Source organism: Pongo pygmaeus, chromosome X (assembly GCF_028885625.2).
Source record: "Pongo pygmaeus isolate AG05252 chromosome X, NHGRI_mPonPyg2-v2.0_pri, whole genome shotgun sequence".
Lineage (NCBI taxonomy): Eukaryota > Metazoa > Chordata > Mammalia > Primates > Hominidae > Pongo > Pongo pygmaeus.
Window position 1 is genome coordinate 88330992 of NC_072396.2, and position 14999 is coordinate 88345990.

A 14999-nucleotide genomic window follows, 5' to 3' on the forward strand; every position below is an offset into this window, starting at 1 on the left:
AATGAAAAAAAGATTACAACAGACCATAGGAACTTCATTTTAAAGACTCATGGATTAGATCTATTTTTACATCAGTGCCTTCTTTTAGTGAATTACTCTGGATGTTCTGAACAAATTCACCTGGAAACAATGGCCAATAGCCTCAAATATTAAAGACAACCTCTATTTTATCTGGACAAAGGTCAGCAATGGCATTCTAAAACTTAGAGAAAAAGTATTCAATATAACTTAGAATTATAGGGCTGCCAGAGACCACAAGAATTCATCTAGTCAACTTTCCTCTTTCTAAATAAACTTGTTCCTAAGTAACATCTTCTGTAATATTTTTAATCTGTGTATGTCATGAGCCATAAACTGTGAAGTCTCAGCATACATGAATAATTTAATGCTGTAATCAAATAAAACTTACAAAGTCAGAAATTTATAAACTCAGATCTAATCTACGTTTACTAAGCTTCCATAATATTGAACAATGTAGTGGATATATTTATATATGGCATCTCATTTAATCTTCACAACCCAGATAGCGTAAATTCTGTTATACAGATAAGAATACTGAATATGAATAACCATGGCAATAAAGCAGAAATTTATAAACATTCCATGTAAATGACCTTAATTAGCATGAGTTTTGTATGACCAAATGTTTTAGAAATTTTTCCATAGCTAGTACTACGAAAAGGAAAACTCACATTTTCCAGATTTAAGGTGTATTCTGTTCCCTTTTTCTCATACCACACCTAGTAATAGTAATATTTGTCATTTTATTGAATGATAACTTTATGCCAGATACTATAATAAATTATTTACATATATTCTCTCATTTAAGCTATACAACAACTCTATGAGAGATTATTATCCCCGTTTTCGGAGGAGGAGGCCGATCTTAGAGAGGCTTGTATGTGGAAGAACCAGGATTCAAACTTAGTTGTACTTAACTTCAAAGCCCGTTATTCTTAAGCACTTTGCTATACTGCTTTCTGTGGTATTTACACTCTTTTCTAAAAAAAAGTCTTATCAGGAAAATTTGATTATGGACTATGTAGTAGATGGTACCAAGAAATCATTTTCATTTTGGTAAGTATAATATTAGCATTATGATTCTGTAAGAAAAAGTTCATTTTTATAGAGATACATACTAAAATATGTACAGATGAAAAAATGTGATATCCAGGTTTTGCTTTGAAATATTCAACAAAATAAGGGGTTTAGATAGAGCAAAAGTGGAAAAATGTTGAAAATTTTCAATCTGAGTTATGGATGTATGGGGCTTTTTTTTCTCTTTTTACTTTTGTGTATATTTAAAGTTTATATAACTATTATTTTTAAAGACGTCATGAGCCTAATATCCAGAAAGCCCTCTGAGGACCTGCTCTTTCTTAGCTCTACCTTATTGGGGGACCTGCCCTGATAATCACGTAGGTTCTTTTCTATTTTTCCTAAGTGTCGGCTGGCTTGAGAAATAAAGGGACAGAGTACAAAAGAGAGAAATCTTAAAGCTGGGCGTCCGGGGGAGACATCACACGTTGGTAGGATCCGTGATGCCTCCCAAGCCACAAAAACCAGCAAGTTTTTATTAGCGATTTTCAAAAGGGGAGGGAGTGTGCGAATAGGTGTGGGTGACAGACATCAAGTACTTAACAGGGTAATAAGAATATCACAAGGCAAGTGGAGGCAGGGTGAGATCACAGGACCACAGGACCCAGGAGAAATTAAAATTGCTAATGAAGTTTTGGGCACTACTGTCATTGATAACATCTTATCAGGAGACAGGGTTTTGAGATCAACCGGTCTGACCAAAATTTATTAGGCGGGAATTTCCTCTTCCTAATAAGCCTGGGAGCATTATGGGAGACTGGAGTATATTTCATCTCTGCAGTTTCGACCATAAGAGACAGGCCGCTCCCATGGGGGCTGTTTATAAGCCGATACCTCCAGGTGCATATTCTCTTTCTCAGGGACGTTCCATGCTGAGAAAAAGAATTCAGCGATATTTCTCCCATTTGCTTTCAAAAGAAGAGAAATATGTCTCTGTTCTGCCTGGCTCACCGGCAGTCAGAGTTTAAGGTTATCTCTCTTATTCCCTGAACAATTGCTGTTATCCTGTTCTTTATTCAAGGTGCTCAGATTTCATATTGCTCAAACACACATACTGTACAATTTGTGCAGTTAACGCAATTACCACACCGTCCTGAAGCTACATACATCCTCCTCAGCTGACAGGATTAAGAGATTAAAGTAAAGACAGGCATAGGAAAGCACAAGGGTATTGATTGGGAAAGTGATAAGTGTCCATGAAATCTTTACAATTTATGTTTAGAGATTGCAGTAAAGACAGGCATAAGAAATTACAAGAGTATTAATTTGGGGAACTAATAAATGTCCATAAAATCTTCACAATCCACATTCTTCTGCCATGGCTTCAGCCGGTCCCTCTGTTTGGGGTCCCTGACTTCCTGAAACACTACCTCAATGGCCAAGAGGACTGTTTTCCATATTCTTACCCACACCATGCCTTCTATCTAAAGGGCCATGCATAGCAGAACCAACTGGTTCATATTCCGTATTTCCTACCATGAATGAACTGCTTTATGTCTTGGATACCAAAAAGCCTTGAAGGTAATAGAAATTCATAGCTACAGGAAGTTACAGTATGCTCATTATGCCTTGACCATCCTATAAAAAAAAAAAAAAAGACACACTCTCTTCTGACACACTTACCCAGCCTTAATTTCTTTTCTTCTACAAATTATCATGATATGGCATTATATTATATATTGTGTATTTGTTAATTGTCTTCTTCTTTCCTTCATAGATGGTAAGTTCCATGAGGGAAGGAATCTTGTCTGTGTTTTTAATTTTTAATTTTTTATTTCTGTATGTTACTGGGGAACAGATGGTGTTTGGTTACATGAGTAAGTTCTTTAGCAGTGATTTGTGAGGTTTTGGTGCACCCATCGCCCGAGCAGTATACACTGCACCCAATTTGTAGTCTTTTATCTCTCACCCCATTCCCACCCTTTCCCCTTGAGTACCCGAAGTCCATTATGTTATTCTTATGCTTTTGCACCCTCATAGTTTATCTCCTACTTATGAGTGAGAACATACGATGTTTGGTTTTCCATTCCTGAGTTACTTCACTTCAAATAATAGTATCCAATCTTATCCAGGTTGCTGCAAATGTCATCAATTCATTCCTTTTTATGGCTGAGTAGTATTCCATCATATATATACACATATGTATGTATATATATGAGTAGTATTGCATCATATATGTATACATATATCACAGTTTCTTTATCTACTCATTGACTGATGGGCATTTGGGTTGGCTCCATATTTTTCAATTACTAATTGTGCTGCTATAAACATGCATGTGTAAATATCTTTTTTTTTTTTTTTTTTGTATAATGACTTCATTTCCTCTGGGTAGATACCCAGTAGTGGGATTGCTGGATTAAATGATAGATGTATTTTTTGTTCTTTAAGGAATCTCCACACTGTTTTCCACAGTGGTTGTACTAGTTTACATTCCCACCAGCAGTGTAAAAGTGTTCCCTCTTCACTGCATCCACGCCAACATCTATTATTTTTTTATTATGGCCGTTCTTGTGGGAGTAAGGTGGTACTGCATTGTGGTTTTGATTTGCATTTCCATGATCATTAGTGATGTTGGGCATTTATTTATATGTCTGTTGGCCATCTGTATATCTTCTTTGAGAATTGCCTATTCATGTCCTTAGGCCACTTTTTAATGGGATTGTTTGTTTTTTTCTTGCTAATTTGTTTTATTTCACTGTAGATTCTGGATAACAATCTTTGTCAGATGTATATATTGTGAAGATTTTCTCCAACTCTGTAGGTTGTCTGTTTACTCCACTGACTCTTCTTTTTGCCGTGTAAAATCTCTTTAGTTTAATTAAGACCCAGTAATTTATCTTTGTTTTGTTGGATTTGCTTTTGGGTTCTTGGTCATGAAATCCTTGTGAATCTGTTGTGAATCTGATAGGTACTAGTTTACATTCCCACCAGCAGTGTAGAAGTGTTCCCTGTGAAATCTCCTGTGAATCTGATAGGTTTTCTTTTATAGATTACCTGATGCTTCTGCCTAACAGCTGAAAGATACTTTCTTTCATCTTAATTTTAGATAATGTGATGACAATGTGCCTAAGCAATTATATTTTTGTGACGAATTTCCCAGGTGTTCTTTGAGCTTCTTGTATTTGGATGTCTAGGTTTCTAGCAAGGTCAGGGAAGTTTTCCTCAATTATTTCCCCAAATATATTTTCCAAACTTTTAGATTTCTCTTCTTCCTCAGTAACTCTGATTATTTTCAGGTTTGGTCATTTAACATAATTCTAGACTTTTTGGAGGCTTTGCTCGTATTTTTTATTCTTTTTACTTTGTCTTTGTTGGATTGGGTTAATTCAAAAACTTTATCTTCAAGGTCTGAAATTCTTTCTTCTGCATTTGATTTCATTGCCAAGACTTTCCAGAGCATTTTGCATTTCTTTAAGTGTGTCCATTGTTTCCTGAAGTTTTGTTTTTTGTTTATGCTATCTTTTTCACTGAAGATTTCTCTCCTCATTCTTGTATCTTTTTTTAAATTTTCTTAAATTTGACTTTGCCTTTCTCTGGTACTTCCTTGATTAGCTTAATAACTTACTTTATGAATTCTTTCTCAGATAAATCAGGGATTTCTTCTTGGTTTGGATCATTGCTGGTGAGCTAGTGTGATTTTGGGAGGGTGCTAAATAACTTTGTTTTGTCATATTACCAGAGTTGGTTTTCTGGTTTCTTCTCATTTGAATAGGCTCTGTCAGAGGGAAGGTCTAGGGTTCAAGACTATTGTTCAAATTGTTTTGTCCTACTGTGTGTTCCCTTGATGTAGTACTCTCTCCCTTTTCCTAGGGATGTGGCTTCCTGATAGCCTAGCTGTAGTGATTGTTATATCTTTTTTGGACCTAGCCACCCAGCAGGTCTACCAGGCTTTGGGCTGGTACTGAAGGTTGCCTTCACAGAGTCCTGTGATATGAACTGTCTGTAGGTCTCTCAGTCATGGATACAAGCTCCTGTTTTGGTGGAGGTGGCAGGGGGGTGAAATGCATTCTGTGAGGGTTCGTAGTTTTGGTTGTTTAATGCACTATATTTGTTCTGCTTGGTCTTCTGCCAGGAGGTGGCACTTTTGAGAGAGCCTCTGTTGTGGTAGTATAGGTAGGATCAGGCAGTGGGTGGAGCCCTAAAACTCACAAGAATATATGCCCTTTGTCTTCACTACCAGCTTGGGTAGGGAAGGTCCATCTGGAGGGGCCAAGGCTTGGAGTGTCTGAGCTCAGACTCTCCTTGGGTGTGTCTTGCTGTGGCTGCTGTGGGGGATGAGGATGTGGTTTTCTGGTCAATGGAGTTATGTTCCTAGGGGGATTATGGCTGTCTCTGCTGTGTCATGCAGGTTATCAGGAAAGTCAGGGAAAGCCTGCAGTCACGGCCCTCACCCAGCTCCCACACAACCCAAAAGGCTGGTCTCACTCCCACCCTGCCCCCTCATCCCAACAGCATGGAGTCTGTTTCCAAGCAGTGAGTGAGCAGGGCTTAGAACTTTCCCCAGGCTACCAGCCTTCCAGCTGAGAAAGCAAATAGGGCTTTTGTGCTTCCCCACCTGTGGAGTCTGCACACTGGATTAACACCCTCCCCTGTGTTCTGGCCAGGAGACTTCTCATTTCATTGGAGTTGTTACAAAATTCAGCTGGAGGTTTTCTTCTCCCTGTGGCCTTTTCCAAGTACCTCTGGCAGTCCTCCCCAAGGACCCCTATGAAGCAAGTCAGCAATGGCTACCTGGGGGACCCAGAGAACCCATAGGGCTTTCCCCACTTCTTCCTTTACCCTTGTATTTTGCTCAACTCTCTAAATTGACTCAGCTCCATAAGGTCAGAGTCTTCTCCTGTGATCTAGATCTTCAGGTTCCCCATTGCGGGTCTGTGTTTGGGGGCAGACGATCTCTCTTTCCCACTTCCACAGTTTGGGCACTCACAGTATTTGGGGTGTCTCCCAGGTCTTGCAGGAGCAATCAGCTTCCTTCAAAGGGTCTGTGGTTTCTCTTGGCTTTCCTGAATTATTCCTGCAGTAGTTCTGGAGCAAAAGTTTATGATGCGAGTCTCCACAGACTGCCCTGTCCATCTGAGTGGGATGAGTGGGAGCTGCAATCTAGTCCTCTTGTCAGTTTTGTTGACAGCTATATTCCAAGGAGCTCAAACAGTACTTGTCACATAATAAAACACTTAATAAATATTTGTGGAATAAATGAACAAATGAATAAAAGGGTAGCTGCAATAATTTGTGGATTTCTGGCACTGGGTAAGGTAAATTTTAATACATAAGATTCATTTTATATGCTCAAGTAGGAAAAGGTAAATTGAGAGATTAGAAAGAAGTAGTCTTTCTCTAGTGGCCTGGTGATCGTGGTGCAGATTTGTCCAGATATCAGGGTCCCATAGCTGGCTTGAAAAATACATTCCTCACCACCATTCTGAGAAATCATTAGAGTAATGAAGATCTCTTACCATTTTCATCTTGTATAGAGTTCTTCATGGAACGCACCTAAGGGCAATGAGTCAGACCATTATAAGCTTTTGAATTTCAGAGCTTGAAGTCCCCAGAATTACTTGTGGTCAATGGTAAGAGTGTCCCAGATCCCTTGCCCCTCACGAAAATGGAGATTCTTACCCAGTGTTCATTGTTGTACATTTGTTAGCTGGGTCTGGGCCATCTCTGACACCTTCTTTCAGCTTTGTTCATCTTGTCGTAGAGAAAGGAAGAAGAAAAAGAAACAATTTCTTGCATTACTACTTGATACTCTGGAAAATGTTAACACTAAAGTGTACTTTACCAGTAGCAGAGTAGGCTCTTTATTGGATTAGGAGTAGAGGAAGAAACCAGGTAGGCGATGAGACCATGAAAGGAAAAGAAGACAGACAGGAATGGATGTTACAGGGAAATATTTGAAGTGAAGACCAATTTTGCCTCCTTCTCAATTTGAGACATGAGAATTTCAGAACCTAAGTGACTGTACTCTTTAGGACATTTTGAAAATTGTACACTGTTCATCTCTATTTGAAATGTTAAATTTGCAGAAATAATTAAACTGTTAACAAAAAATAGATAAAGACCTTAAGAAAGATTAGTTTACATTGGAAGAGCTAGAAGGGGAATAGATAGAGTTAATTATTTTAGAAGCATGAAATGAGCATACTAGCACAATTGTGAAATTTCTTACAAGTGTGGAAAAACTATTAAATCTTGTACAACTGGAATTAAGCATACTTCTTTTTAAGTAACTAGATACACAAATTTAGGGAGTGACTAAAGTGTCAAAGTATGGAAATTATTCAGTTTTAAAGCCTATGTTCTATAAATGAAGACATTTTTCATCTGAATTGAGTCATCTATCAGATGGCAATACTAACTACCTTAAAGTACAACTTTATAAAAAGGAACGTCATACCTTGACAAAGGAGGAAAGACAAGAATATTATTGGCACTTCAAACATGTAGTCAAGGAATTTCTAGAAATAAGAACAATTTATCTGATGTCATATCTGAAGGTAAACCTCAGATCCAGGAAAGTATTAAAAAGGAAAGAACTACTAGGGGGAAAATATAAACTTCTGTCAGCCTTGCCACTGCTGAAATACTACAAATGCCTCCAAGGACCATGAAAGTTGGCTACTATCTTAATAGTACTTAAGCCTAGTAATGTAAATTCTCCAAGCTACAACACAGGACAAATTTTGGTTACACACCCATCTTAGAGGTATTAAATGCTTAAACATTTCCACCACCACCATACTACCACCCACTCACCCCTTGTATTATACTCTCCAAAAACAGAAATAATGATACTGATTAAGACAAAATGGAGTCCTCAAAGATACAATTAGGCAAACAAATTGTTTCATGAGGTGGAGCTTTTATCAAATTAGGTCAAGGGAATACAAATAGTGCTAGACTAGTACGATATCTCTCTTCTTTCCCAAGTTATTGATGTGGTAAGATAGGACTGGAAAACATCAGGCCACAGTAAAACCCAGGGTAAAGCTAATGTGGGCACCTTAAAAATTTCTTCTGTGAGATGATAACTCAGGTAAAAGGAGGAACAGAATGGGTACCTCAGGCTTCTCTTTAATCTAGGCATTGGACATGAAGGTCATGCACAGTTTGGCCCAGCTCACTGGAATATTCTTTCTGCATATGTATTTGAGAAATTCATTAAATATAAACTTGGGAGACTTTTATTTCTGGCATTATGGTCAGAAACATGAAGACTCTCTCACTATAGGTACACCTAGAAATGTGGGAAACATAACAACATCCCTTTAAATGCATAGCTAAGCCTAAAAAAAAGTAAGGGAAAGATTTCAGTTTCTGTAATAAGAGGATACATTATTCTAGTCAACTCTTCTTGAATAACAAATTAAAATGGTAGACCAAATATTTGTTTTAAAAATCTCTTTAGAAGCAATGCCTAAATGATACAATAGCTAGGAATTATCAGGAAAAATTGAAGGGGGAGTGAAAATCCAGAGAGGTAAGAAGAACAAAAAGTTCCTTTGGCTCTGAAAACATATGGCAATCTGGAAAATTTTAAACTTTGAAAGCTGAGTCCTCAAAGTATAGACTCTCAGCATAAAAGTAAACCAGAAGTAAACTATTTTTTGTAATTTAAATATATATCACCTGTATAATCTAGAAACCATCAAGCTGTGAAATTAGTTTAACATGGTAACAGACATGTAGTGACACCCAAAAGTACCTGTGAATTCCTTCTGAATGAAGTTGCCTTTATTCTAGGTTTCAGATTATCCTCAAGAACAGTGTTATTTGTTCAAGGACAATGAATGACACACAAAAATAATCAAGTATATAAGAAAGCCGGGTCCCAGCAGGGAAAAAGAGCAGATCCTCAAAGATGTCAGATAATAGAATTATCAGAAATACATTTTAAGACAACTATGTTGAATCGGTTTAGAGAGCTAGAAGAGAGTATTAAAAATTTTAAAGAAAACAAGAAACTATAAAAATGGTAGAGGAGATTTGATAAAAGCATATTTGGTAGCACTTATAAAAGTAAACACAGTAAGAAAACCTAAAAAAACACATAAATGGGGGCTTTTAAAAGGATATTAGATATAACTGAAGAGAGAATTTGTAAACTGAAACATAGATCAGAATATATTATCCATGATGCAAACACAGAGAGATAAAAGATTGAATATAAGTAAGTGAGGTAAGAAGCAAAGAAAATAGAATTTTAAAATATGGTTAATTATAGTCCCAGAAAGAGGAAAGAAACAAGACAAAGTAGAAGCAATATTTAAAGAGATACTGATTATAAATTTTCTAGTAATGATCAAAGACACCAAAGATTCAAGAAGCTTCATGAATTTTAAAAAGAAAAGAAATTCACACCTAGAGACATAAGAAAACAGCCAAATGCTAGAGAGAGAGAGAAACACTTAATGGCAATCTAAAAAACATATATTCAAATAAGTGGAAAGCAGATAAACATCTGGTATCTCAATGGAACAATGGCAGTCAAAAGACAGTGGAATAATATATTCATTATTCTGAAAAAAAATAAAATCTGCCAATTTAGAATTCTACATCAAGTGAAATATCTTTCAAGGATAAGATAAGATGAAAATATTATCAGACAAAAATAAACTGAAAGAGTCATCACAAGACAACCTTCACAAGGAAGAATTTGAAAGAATGTCCTCAAGGCAGAAAAATATAATCTTAGAAGAAAATGAAAAATAGTGGTAAATATGTGGATAAATCTAAATGAATATTTACTGTATAAAACAATAAGTGATGTCTGTGGGATTCAATTTTTAAATAAATGTCATTTTTAGAGCAGTTTTAGGTTCATGAAAAGAAATTGAGCAGAAGGTACAGAGATTTCCCATATGTTCCCTGGGCCCCCCACCCTAGACATAAACATAGCCTCCCCTATTCTCAACATCCTTTGCTCAAGTGGTACATTTGTTACAATTGATGAACTCACATTGACATGTCATTATCACTCAAAACCCATAGTTTACATTAGGGTTTACCCTTGGAGCTCAATTTTTTGAATCTTGGAATTTAAGTTTTTAAGAAGGTATGAATTAAAATATATGACATCAATAACATAAGTTGAAAGCAGTTGAATGGAATTAAAGTTCTAGAAACCTATTGTATTGTCTGAGAGGTGACTAAAGAATTTCACTTACTTACAACTTTAATATTCAAACTGTGGATGTTGTCCTATATGGAGGAACACTAAAGGATAAGAAATACATTCCATAATTTCCAAACAATTATCGGGAAGAAACTTGAAATTTAAAAAATGGTTGAAAAGTGAAAAAGAAAGAGAAAATGAAAAAGAACGATCAGGACTAATACGAAACATGAAGTAACATGGGAAATATAAATCTATATGTATCAGTGATGACATTAAATGTAAATGTATTCATACTCTAGTTCAGAGATAGTTTATAAGGTTGTGGGATAAAATCTAGCTGTAAGCTTTAAAACAGGGCCATATACAACCTAAGGCTAAGGAAAGATGAGAAGTAAAGAATAGAAAATTGTGTGCCATATAAATATTAATTTAAAAATCGCAGTTTATCAACCGTAAAATTTTCATGGAATCACAAGAGATCCAGAATAGCCAAAAAATTTGATAATAAAAGACTCAAGCTGGAGGCATCATGCTACCAGACTTCAAAATATACTTCAGAACTACAATAATCAAAACAGCATGTACTGGCATAAAAACAGACACCTAGACCAATGGAACACAGTAGAGAGTTCATAAATAAATCTGTGAATTTACGGTCAGTTGATTTTTAACAAAGGTGCGCAATGACACCTTTGTGACAAAGAACACACAATGTGGAAAGGACAGTCTTTTCAATAAATCGTGTTGGGAAAGCTGTATACGTACATGCAGAGGAAGGAAATTAGACCCTTATCTCACATCATATACAAAAATCAACTCAAAATGGATTAAAGACTTAAACACATATCCTGAAGCAGTAAAATGACTAGAAGTAAGTATAGGGGAAATTTTTCTTAACATTAATCTAGGCAGTAATTTTTTGGATATGATCACAAAAGCACAGGCAACAATAGCAAAAATAGACAAATGAGATTACATCAAACTGAAAAGATTTGGCACAACAAAGGAAGCAATAAAGAGAGTGAAGAGACAAATTACAGAATGGGATAAAATATTTGCAAACCATATATCTGATAAGTGATTAATATCCAAAATATATAAGGAACTCAAACAACTCAATAACAAGAAAATAAACAGCCCAATTAAAAATGGGCAAATTATTTGAATAGACTTTTCTCAAAAGAACACATACAAACAGCCAGTTACATGAAAAAATGCTCAATATTATTAATCATCAGGGAAATGCAAATTAAAACCAAAATGAAACATTACTTCACACCGGTTAGAATGGCTATTACCAAAAACACAAAACATAAATGTTGGAGAGGATATGGAGAAAAAGGAATACTTGCACACTGTTGGGGGGAATTCCAATTAGTACAGCCATTATGGAAAACAGTATGGAAGTTCCTAAAAAAATTAAAAATAGAACTGCCCGCAATCCCCCTAGTAAAAGATATCTTGAAGAAATACTCCCATGTTCATTGCAGCATTATTCACAATTAGCCAAGACACAGAATTAACATGTGTCCATCCACAAATGAATGAATAATAAAATGTAATATATTTTAAAGGAAAATAAATGTTGTAACCACAAAATCAGTAAGCCAAAGGGAAATGTCAAGCTGAGAACTGTGTCAGGCAAACCTGCCTCCCATTTTATTCCTAAATAAGATAGCTACAAAGATTAAAAAAAGCTACATAGTTCCCTCACAGTTTGCCCACAAGAAAATTCCTTGTGGGCCTTAAGATCTTTACCCTAAAACAGTTCTGCTGAATTTCACCTTGGTAATGTAAAATGATAGCTTATCTTCACACGTGTAGGGCACAGGACAGACAGAACTCAGTTATCCCTCTGATTACCTGAGACAAATACATATCTGATTGCTTCCTGTGTCCTGTTGTTTATGTAAATATGCAGGTTCACTGAGCCAGACTAAGGCGTAAGTGACTATTCCTCTACCCATCTCTCACAAGTAAATTTTTTATTCCATGAATGTGTGATCAAAGACTCAAAAGAATGCAACTGTTTGTCTCATATTTCCCTATGACCTGGAAGCTCCACCGCAACCCCACATCCCACTACTTCCCCATTTCAAGTTGTCCCGCGTTTCTGGACTGAACCAATGTACATCTCACACATTGACGTTTCATGTTTCCCTAAAATGTATAAAACCAAGCTGTACCCCGACCACCTTGGGCACAGATCAGGATGTCCTGAGGCTGTGTCACGGGCACATCCTTAACCTTGGGAAAATAAACTTTCTAAATTAATTAAGACCTGTCTCAGATTATTTTGGGTTCACTTATATGTACAAAATGGAGTATATTCAGACTTTAAAAAGGAGGAAATCCTGTCATTTGCAACATGGATAAACCTGAAGGACATTGTTAAGTGAAATAAGCCAGGTATAGCAACACAAACACTGCATGATCTCACTTACATGTGGTATTTAAAAAATATGAACTAATAGAGAGTAGAATGGTGGTTACCAGGGTCTGGGGGCTGGGAGGTGTTGGCAAAGGATAAAAAATTTTGGTTATTCAGGAGGAATAAGTTTAAGATCTATTGTACAACGTAATGACTACAGTTAATAACAATGTACTGTATTCTTGAAAATGGCTCGGAGTATATTTAAGTGTTCTCACCACAGAAAAATGGTAAGTATGTGAAGTTACACATTTGTCAATTTGCTTGATTTAGCTATTCCATAATGTATATACATTTTAAACAAACATGTTATGAACTATAAATATATACAATTATATTTGTCAATTAAGATACATACATACATTCCAGAAAGGAAATACACACAGAAATAGCAGTTAACTATTTCATTTATTATTTTTATCATCATTTGTAAAAATATTTTATTTATTTATAAAAAACTGGTATAACGATGTCACACAAGACAGACTTTAATGTAGGAAAGCACCACTATTCATGAAACAAGTCACTTCAGGAGCCAATCATAATCCCAAAAAAACACAAGCTTGAATGCCATAATACAGAAAATATAATTCTTAAAAAAGTAATAAATTTTTAAAAGATATTTGTTTACATTTTTAAAAGGGTATTTTTTTGAGAAACGTATAAAATCATGCCAATACTTCGTAGGCCACTTTACACAATATAACAGGCAATAATTACATATAATTTTGCAAGCATAAAGACTTGGGTACACTAATGACAGTCACACGCATGTAATAGTTATGAGCAGATGAACCATATTCATAAAAAATAGTTCACAAAGGGAAATATAAAAATGCATATCACTATGTTGGTAATTGTGTGCACCCAGCTTTATAACTGCGATCATGTGAAATACCGTGAGAAACAATGTAAGTCTTGACAAGATTGATGAAAAACCATGATGAGTCACTGTCACATATGCCAAGGACTCAAGAAATTTTATCTTTTACAAATATAGATGTATAACAAAGATATTTCTTCATTTGAGAAGGTTTCAACGTTTTAATGTACACACACAACGTTTACACATAAATTCAATGTTGTGATAATTCATATTTGTGAAGTCAAGTTTGCAAAAAAATGCAAAAAACAAAAATTAGAATTCTCTAAAAGTCTTTACACAATCTATACCTCCAGTATTGGAAATAAGGGAAAATGAAATGCATAGCATAGTGAATTGCTGTACTAGGTTTCTAGGTATTCCTCAATCCAGTCAAATTGACACCTAAAATTAAGTGCACAAATCCACACCTTGTAAATGTGGCACCCATACACATTTCCTTAAACCATACTTAATTTCCCAATAAAGACAAAAGCAAGGTAATAGTTCCTTCTAACATGATGCACCTATTCTGCAGTTGTGATTTTGGGGGTTTTAGATGTTAGGGACTTATTTAGACTTTAGGGATTTTGATCTTTAGGAATTTTGATATTTTGCAATTTCATCATTTGGGATTATGTTTTTTCAGGATTATGTCTTTCAGGATTACAATCCAAACCCACCACTTAATGGAGATAAAGTTTCGATTCACCAGAAATAAAGTGAAAAAAACGTGTATGCATCTAATAGCATAGACTTAAAATTTATAAAGCAAATATTGACAGAAATGCAAGAAGAAACAGAAAGCCAATCCCATTAATTCATAAAATAAGCAGAAATAAATCAGTAAACATATAGAAGATTTGAATAAGGTGATCAATAAACTTGACAAAATGTTTCCAACAAATAAAATTCAAAGCCAAAACAGCTACAGAATATATACTCTTGCACACATAACATATTTATTTATAAAATACCAGAGCTGTGCCTTGAAGCTTATTCTAGCTAATGCAGAAATCTATAACTCGATGTGGAAGTATACCATAAAAATATATATAAAATATGTGGCTTTGGTTAAGAGGTTGCTATTGGATGGTAAGAAAACTGATACTAGAGTTTGGGAAGATAGTGATTTATGACATTATATGGCAAAGCATTTGTTAAAATAGTTTCTTGCAGTTACTTGGGAGGCAAATGATGTTATGTCCACAAAGTTCAAAAGACTGAAATTACAAGGGCATGTTCTTTGACAATACTTATTAAGATAAAGAGAGAGTAGGGGATGGGGAATGGAGAGGAGAGAGGTAGGAAGAGTGGATAATAATGAATGTGGGTTGGTGGAAGAACAGATAACTAATATCAGGAATTGAAAAAAGAATTATCACAATGTAACATGATGCATCTATTCTGCAATTGTGATTTTGGGGTTTTAGATGTTAGGAACTTATTTAGACTTTAGGGATTTTGATCTTTGGGAATTTTGATAT